The 6,946-nt window shown below is 40.6% G+C and overlaps 1 pseudogene; it reads right to left on the bottom strand.

The window, feature by feature from the left end:
* Nucleotides 1–5,792: 5,792 nt before the first annotated feature.
* Nucleotides 5,793–5,911, bottom strand: LOC117504641 (annotated as a pseudogene).
* Between the last annotated feature and the right edge of the window lie 1,035 nt (nt 5,912–6,946).

Consider the following 6,946-nt stretch of genomic DNA (forward strand, 5'->3'; position numbering starts at 1 on the left):
TTATACAACACTCTAAAACCAAATTGGACAAATCAGCCAATATCACACAAACCTTCCACCCCGTAAGCCTCGGTCCAACCGAATAATAAAGGCATGAATAATGAGCCACATATGGATTTGCCAGAAATTTCAGTGATTATTCGAATAATGATCTATGTATAAATCTATCACTTATCCCGCTACGAAGGCGCCTCTATGTGCCTCTCTGTACCTTACATGTGCCAGCAATCAGCCTCTAATGAGCCACGACTGACCTGTCATTTAAGACCCGTCCAGCCTCGAATGGCTCGTGTCGCTGCTTATGATCCACGTCAAGCCAGATATGATCCATGTAGCGCCATGTAACGCGACGTTGGTGCACGATTAGGCATGGGTTTGGTCCAAAGCTCCAGCCCTCCCACAGTTGGTCCCTTTAAAGCCGAGGTCTCAAACCAGTTCCAGAAAGGGCCGAGAGGGTGCAGGCTTTCTGTGCAACCACCCACTCCAGCAGGTGATTTCACCTGCTCAAAGTGATATTAATCAGTGTAATCACCTGCTGGAGTGGGTGGTTGCACAAAAAGCCTGCACCCTCTTGGCCCTTTCTGGAACCGGTTTGAGACCTCTGCCTTAAAGTGTGGGTTTTCATTTCACAGCATCCAGCATGTGTTTTTAAACACAGTCCAAAAAAAAGACACTCTTGCACAGTCCAGCCGGTGTGGCTTCCGTGCATGAGGCTGCAGTTCACCTGTGTTACAGAGTCATTAAATGCAGAAGTTCTGCATGTGCACCCAGCTCTCTGTGACCCCCCTCCCCCCCCCAAAAAAAGACACCGCAATGAGGTGGCCGCTTTAATTATATACACCTGCACCTGTGTGGATTACCCCCCCCCCCCACACACACACACAAAAAGATCCACAAACACAAAACACATCCGTAACCAGACCAGGTAGAACTGAACCACAGGTTCCCGGACATTCACCTCTGCACTTCTTCTCGCTGACTTTATTTCTTCTGTGGCTAACAGTCATTTTGACACCGTGATCCAACTTTTCACTTTGTGTTCGGCCCTTATTGTCTGCAAAATTGCTCTTTTGCATGCTGCTGTTCTGTGTAAATGCTCATCTTGAGTGCGAGTCATTGTGTCCGTGTGCACACAGCGGAGCCATCTGATCCATTATAACATGCTAAATCTATAATAAAAATACTTTTACAGCTGCTTATAAAGAAGGAATGAACATGCAACTGTTTTACCAAGCTATTACAATATAAACAGTACAAATAATTACCTTTAAGTCTGTTCCAAATATGTTCTCCACCTCAGGGTCGAGAAGAAACAGTCCTCTGTGTTTCCAGAAGCAATTACAGATGTTTTGAACTGCCAAACTGTGACAGAAAATGATTAATACGCTACAAAATAATAATTTTATATGCAGTGTCCGGCGCACAAAGCAGGTGGAATTGTGACAACGAAGTGCGAGAGAGAGCAGAGCCAAACTAGCCTGTCCTGTCCTCATAGCGGCCAGGTGCGCAGATAATGGGCTTTTAACAGCCTCATCCCCACCACAAACATGCCTCTAAAATCCTCATTTGTCATTGTAGTACCTGGTACACAAACTGCCCCACACTGTTGTTGCTAAATTTTGAACTTCTTGAAATTATCGCCACACTCAGAGATGAGCCAATTGTTAGCTGAATATCCTGCCTCTAAGAGCCACTGTTATCCCATGTTTGTTGAATAACTGGACTTGTACCAAACAAACATGCAATGTGGTTCATTATTCATCATTCATTATTCGGTGGGACCAGGGCTTTACTCCAGTTAAGGGTGCTGGGGGAGGGAACTGGAGCCTATATCCCAGCAGTCATAGGGAATGAGGTTGGGTACACCCTGCACAGGACGCCTCTCACAATGATCAAACAAATCTGGAACTTACTGTTCTTGAACATCTCACCCATCTTCTCACAATACCTTTTTGAATAGTAGTAGGCACAGTTCTGGTAATCTTCCAACCGCTAATTAGCAAAAGTAATTTTTTCATTAGTGGGTTAGCTTTTCAGCTAACTTTGAAAACCTTTAGCAGACCAATTAGCTTCTGCTAAATTTAGTTTTGCTAACTTTCAGTCCGCTTAGATTTTGTTGGCATAGCGAGTAAAGCTTAATGATCAAAAACATTTGTAAACACTAAAATCATACGTTCGTTCCTGTCTGTTGTGTGTTTTGCAACAGTCAGGCCTATGTGATGAGCTCAGCCCTCTCCCAACAGATGGGGCAGGGCAGTTGCCAGCTGCTACTGCAAAAAAAAAAAAAAAAAGTGTCATTCACATCACACATAACAAAACAGACGGTGGCAGAAGAGATCAAACGCAAGGCACTTTTCACTCATGGTCACAACATAACTCTTCACCAAACTAACTACACTACTTGAACTAACTATCAAAACACAACAAATCTATAACACTAACAATATTGCTAAACCAGCATGTACGGCAATAATAATAAAAAACAAACCCCAAACTCCCATAATGCACTGCAGCAGTGATCAACAGTGCGTCTGCTTTAAAGACAGGGTGTACATGCAAATCTTTACTATTTTAAGTGCAAAGACACTTATTTATGCAGTTTAATTTGTCTCATTAATACCTGGAAATGCACAGAGGGTGATCTACAAATAGTCCTTGATTTACACACGTGTTTTGCGATCCATAAACACAAATTTCCAATTTGTAACTTCTGTGTTGATTTTTACAAATAAATGTGTATTTGAAAATATGTAATTTTTATCATTTGTGGAAAAAAAAAGGCAGTTGCAAAACTGAAAATTCTGTTTGTGAAGTGTGATTCAGCATTTGTGGATCACTAATCACGCACATTCATTGCTTTGCTCACTTATGCAATACTGAGACATTATGAGCGCAAAACTGCATTTGAGATTCACAAAATATATTGGTCGCTATTCACACTCCCATCCAATAGATGGCAGTGTGCAGTTTGATGGGGCACACATTTCCCATAATGCCTTTTTGCACATATGCCGGTTAAAGCTCAAACCTTCAGAATTAGTGCATTACTTTAACAGATATGTGCAATATTTTCACTTTGTAAAAATGACAAAGTTGTCATTAATGTCAATAAACTGTCCAGAATTATTATTATTTATTTATTTTTTTTTTAATAACCCATGAGTGAAACGTGACTTGCGCTTGATCTCTTCTGCCACTCTTCTGCGTGTAAAAACTCAGTGACACTTCTTTGCAGCAGTGGGCAGGATGCATAAAGACAAAAGCTCTGGCTTATTGTTTTGGGTTTGTGATCACTTTTGAGTTTACTCAGAAACTCCTCGAAACTGGCTTATCAGTAGCAGACAGTGTACAGAGTAAATATTAAAGTTAGTGCTTAGCAGTTAGCTGTAACTTCTGCCAAATTCTGCAGTGGATTGTCAGTTTAGCATTACAAAAGTGAACTTTTCAGTTACCAGATTAGCAGTTATGGAAGCTAACATTTTGGACAAATGTGCCCACCACTGCTTTTGAAATACAATTCAAATCCAATTACATTTTTTCCACAAATCTGACTTGTTAATCGTGTGAGATTTTAGACCATAAAATATCGTGTTGACGGTGGAAAAATATTCGACCGTTTCACATTTGATGTATTATAGAGGTGGGCGATACCGGGAATTTTGGTATTGATCCAAGTAAATACGGGCCCAGTATCGCCGATATCGATACCAATACCAATACTTTTTCATATTTAAGCTTCACAGATCCAAAGGATCCAAAAGACCGAGGATAGAATTTCGCCACACATTGTACGTGACAACAAAATACTTTATTATCACAATCAACATTTTTGTTGAAAAAAAATCACTCAACACAACTTAAAACAAAATCTCCTGAGGTAGAGGGCTGACAAACCACAATACAAGGGTGCACTGCTCCATGTTGTGTGACACAGCGCAGCGCTGCTCTTACAGACAGAGAGTAGACTTTGATGAATCTGCGTGCGCAGCAGTTAGTGCGTGCAGAGAGAAAAAAAATCTTGAGTATTGATCTTTTTACATGCAGATCATTCAATATCAATGCCAGCGTTGGTATCTATATTATCAATATTAGGATTGATCTGCCCACCTCTAATGTATTACTCCGCGCCCTGACCGTGTTGCTACACAGATGTCAATAATGGCGCTGTCAGCTGAGAGTGAGAGAAACTGGCAGAGCAACGACGATGCCGAAATACTTGGATTTAAGCTACCATACGAAAATATTGATATGGATTCTGATACAGAATTACTCAATGCAGTTGATGAGATGGATAAATCTGTAGGTGTGCTCACAGACTTTCCAGTTTGCCATGAAGACGCTGTTGCTAAGGTAAGCTTTGACCACACCCTTTCACAACAATTCGGAAAGCAGCCAGGCGGAGAGGCATCTTGTCCACGCCGAATTACTTACAGAAAAATAAACCGTGCAAATGATGGAATTGGATTAGAATGGGAATAATCCCCTTGTGTCTGATGATTTGTGGACATTAATGCTAGAATATGGTCGCCGGTAAAACTCAACTTGCAAACATAAAATCCAACATTAATGTCCTTAAATCATCAGACACAACAGGGTTATTCCCTAATTAAGGTCACTCAGACAGAAGCAGTTCTGTAGAATGTGGTGCCCTTAATGGAAAACAACCAGAAGAGCGAAAGAAAAGCATGGAGTAAAGGTCACTGAAACCTAAATCAAGATGTTTGTCAATTTTTAACATCTCCGCCACATCTTGTCATTCATTTTCTATTTGTGCCAGGAACAAGCATTTCATGATTTTTTTAACCTCCTGCCAGGCTGCCCTGTGATAATGACTTTTTAACAGCTGGGACACGCCTGCACCTGGATGCAGCACCACCGATACTCAGCGGCAGATTTGGAAATCCCCGGAGCTGCACATGAACACGTGCCGGTGATGGATGCCTGCGCCCGTCCTCCTGCTCTCAGATGTAATTAGCCTCTTCTCACATGTGAGACACTATCGCGTGCACACAACAAAGCATGGCAGAGGGTAATTAAGCACATGTACAAGGTAAGCAGACATTTAGCCCCCTGCCCTCTCGTGTGATGGGCGACGCTGATGTTCATTAAGCTCCATTATAAGCATATGGTTTTTTAATGTGATGTAATAAAGTGTCTGGGTGAGCAGGAAAGGCTGAGCACTGGGTTGCAGTCACTTGGGACAACAGTGCACCCGGTTCATTTGAAAAAATTTGGTGGGTTTTTACAAAAGTGCCAAGCAAATCGTTCCTATGGAGGAACCCCAAAGATTACTGGACTGGATGTGTCGTCTTTATTTTATTGGCACAATATTCTCAACTAAATAAATAAATAAATACCATTCCTTTCTGTGTTCCATCATACGTAATAATAATAAAAAAATCCTTTACACGTACAGTATATCTTGCTTTGTTTGACTATTGCCTCCACCTCGGAGGAGGTTATGTTTTCGCCCATGTTTGTTTGTCTGTTTGCGAACAGCCTAGAGCCCAACAATTTTTCATATATCATTATGAATTTTTTAATGAAGATTCATATCCTGATAGGCAACAACTGTTTCAGTTTTCAAGGTAATAGGTCAAAGGACAAAGCCAGGAAAAATCTTAGAAAATTGGAAAAACTCCACCATCTTTAATTTGTTGTTGCTCTTTCGGCTTCTCAAGTTTTGTTCGGGTTTGACACAGCGGATGATACAGTCAGTTCCGCATTGCTATTTGGCTCAAGGTTTATGCCGGATGCCCTTCCTGATGCAACTCCAGTTTTACCTGGAGAAACACATGCAGCCCCTGGTGTTCCGAAGAGGTCTCCCATCCAAATACTAATCAGGCCCCACAATGCTTAGCTTCTGAGATCTGATGGGATCAGGTTCACACAGAGCAGACTGGCCGGCTGCCCTATCTTTAACATTGAACAAATTTTTAAAAATTCATAACCCTGTAAAAAAAAGATCAAATTTCTTCCACATTTGAGAGTGTTCTGTAGGATGGTATCAGTATCGACTGACAAAGTTTGATCTGGATCTGATCCAGATTACAGATTTTGTGGTCTTTTAACCATCTGGGGCCGATGCCGTCGCATACGATGGCTAAGACCAAGCTTTACTAAATTATAAATAACTTTTTAATGATATGAGATAGAAACTTACTTTTTTTTTTGCTGAAAAGTTAACTCCACAGATTTTTGAGCCAGCCATCGGCCATCTTTGTACTCCACATAGAAGCTGTGTGATGACGTGCGCAATGTGAATGTCCAATCAGAATTGGCTCACTGTCACATGAGTACATACTATTAGTACATACTCAGTGTGCCCTGCGGCCATTACGCACAGCAAAAGTGAGCAGACGGAGAGCCTCTGATGACAATCTCACATGCTCAAACAAAGAGTGTGTAACTATCAGGATTGCTCCACTAGTTTGCATGTGAATGTTACTGGATAACTCTCTTACTTTCTCTGCATAAAAACACTGTTTACCATATCAAAATAACAAAACACATAGACCAATTTGTATATATTGTTCAAAATGTGCATTTGTGTTTACTGTTTGAACCTTTTTGTTGTACAGGCTTTCACACAAGACCTCAAATTACCTTTATAAAGTGTCAAAACAGTTGTTTATTATAGCTTGCTGTGTGTTTTGAATAAATGTGTGTGTAAAATTATTTTTCACTTTATTTTTTCCTTGCCTATTTTTGATTCTAAACCTTTATTACACTTATAAAACACAACAAAAACATATATATTCTGAAAGCACAGGTTGTCCTGAAAAAAAAAAAACAGACATAAAATTTGATTGTGGGATGCAGGGAGAGCTGTTAACAGCAATAATAAAACATTTATGCCAGGCGAGTGAACTGTCCAAAAAATGCCCTCGGACCCCAGAGGGTTAAATTTAACATTGAAAACCCTGTTTAATGTATATTTCACATA

Source organism: Thalassophryne amazonica, chromosome 2 (genome assembly GCF_902500255.1).
Source record: "Thalassophryne amazonica chromosome 2, fThaAma1.1, whole genome shotgun sequence".
Classification (NCBI taxonomy): Eukaryota; Metazoa; Chordata; class Actinopteri; order Batrachoidiformes; family Batrachoididae; genus Thalassophryne; species Thalassophryne amazonica.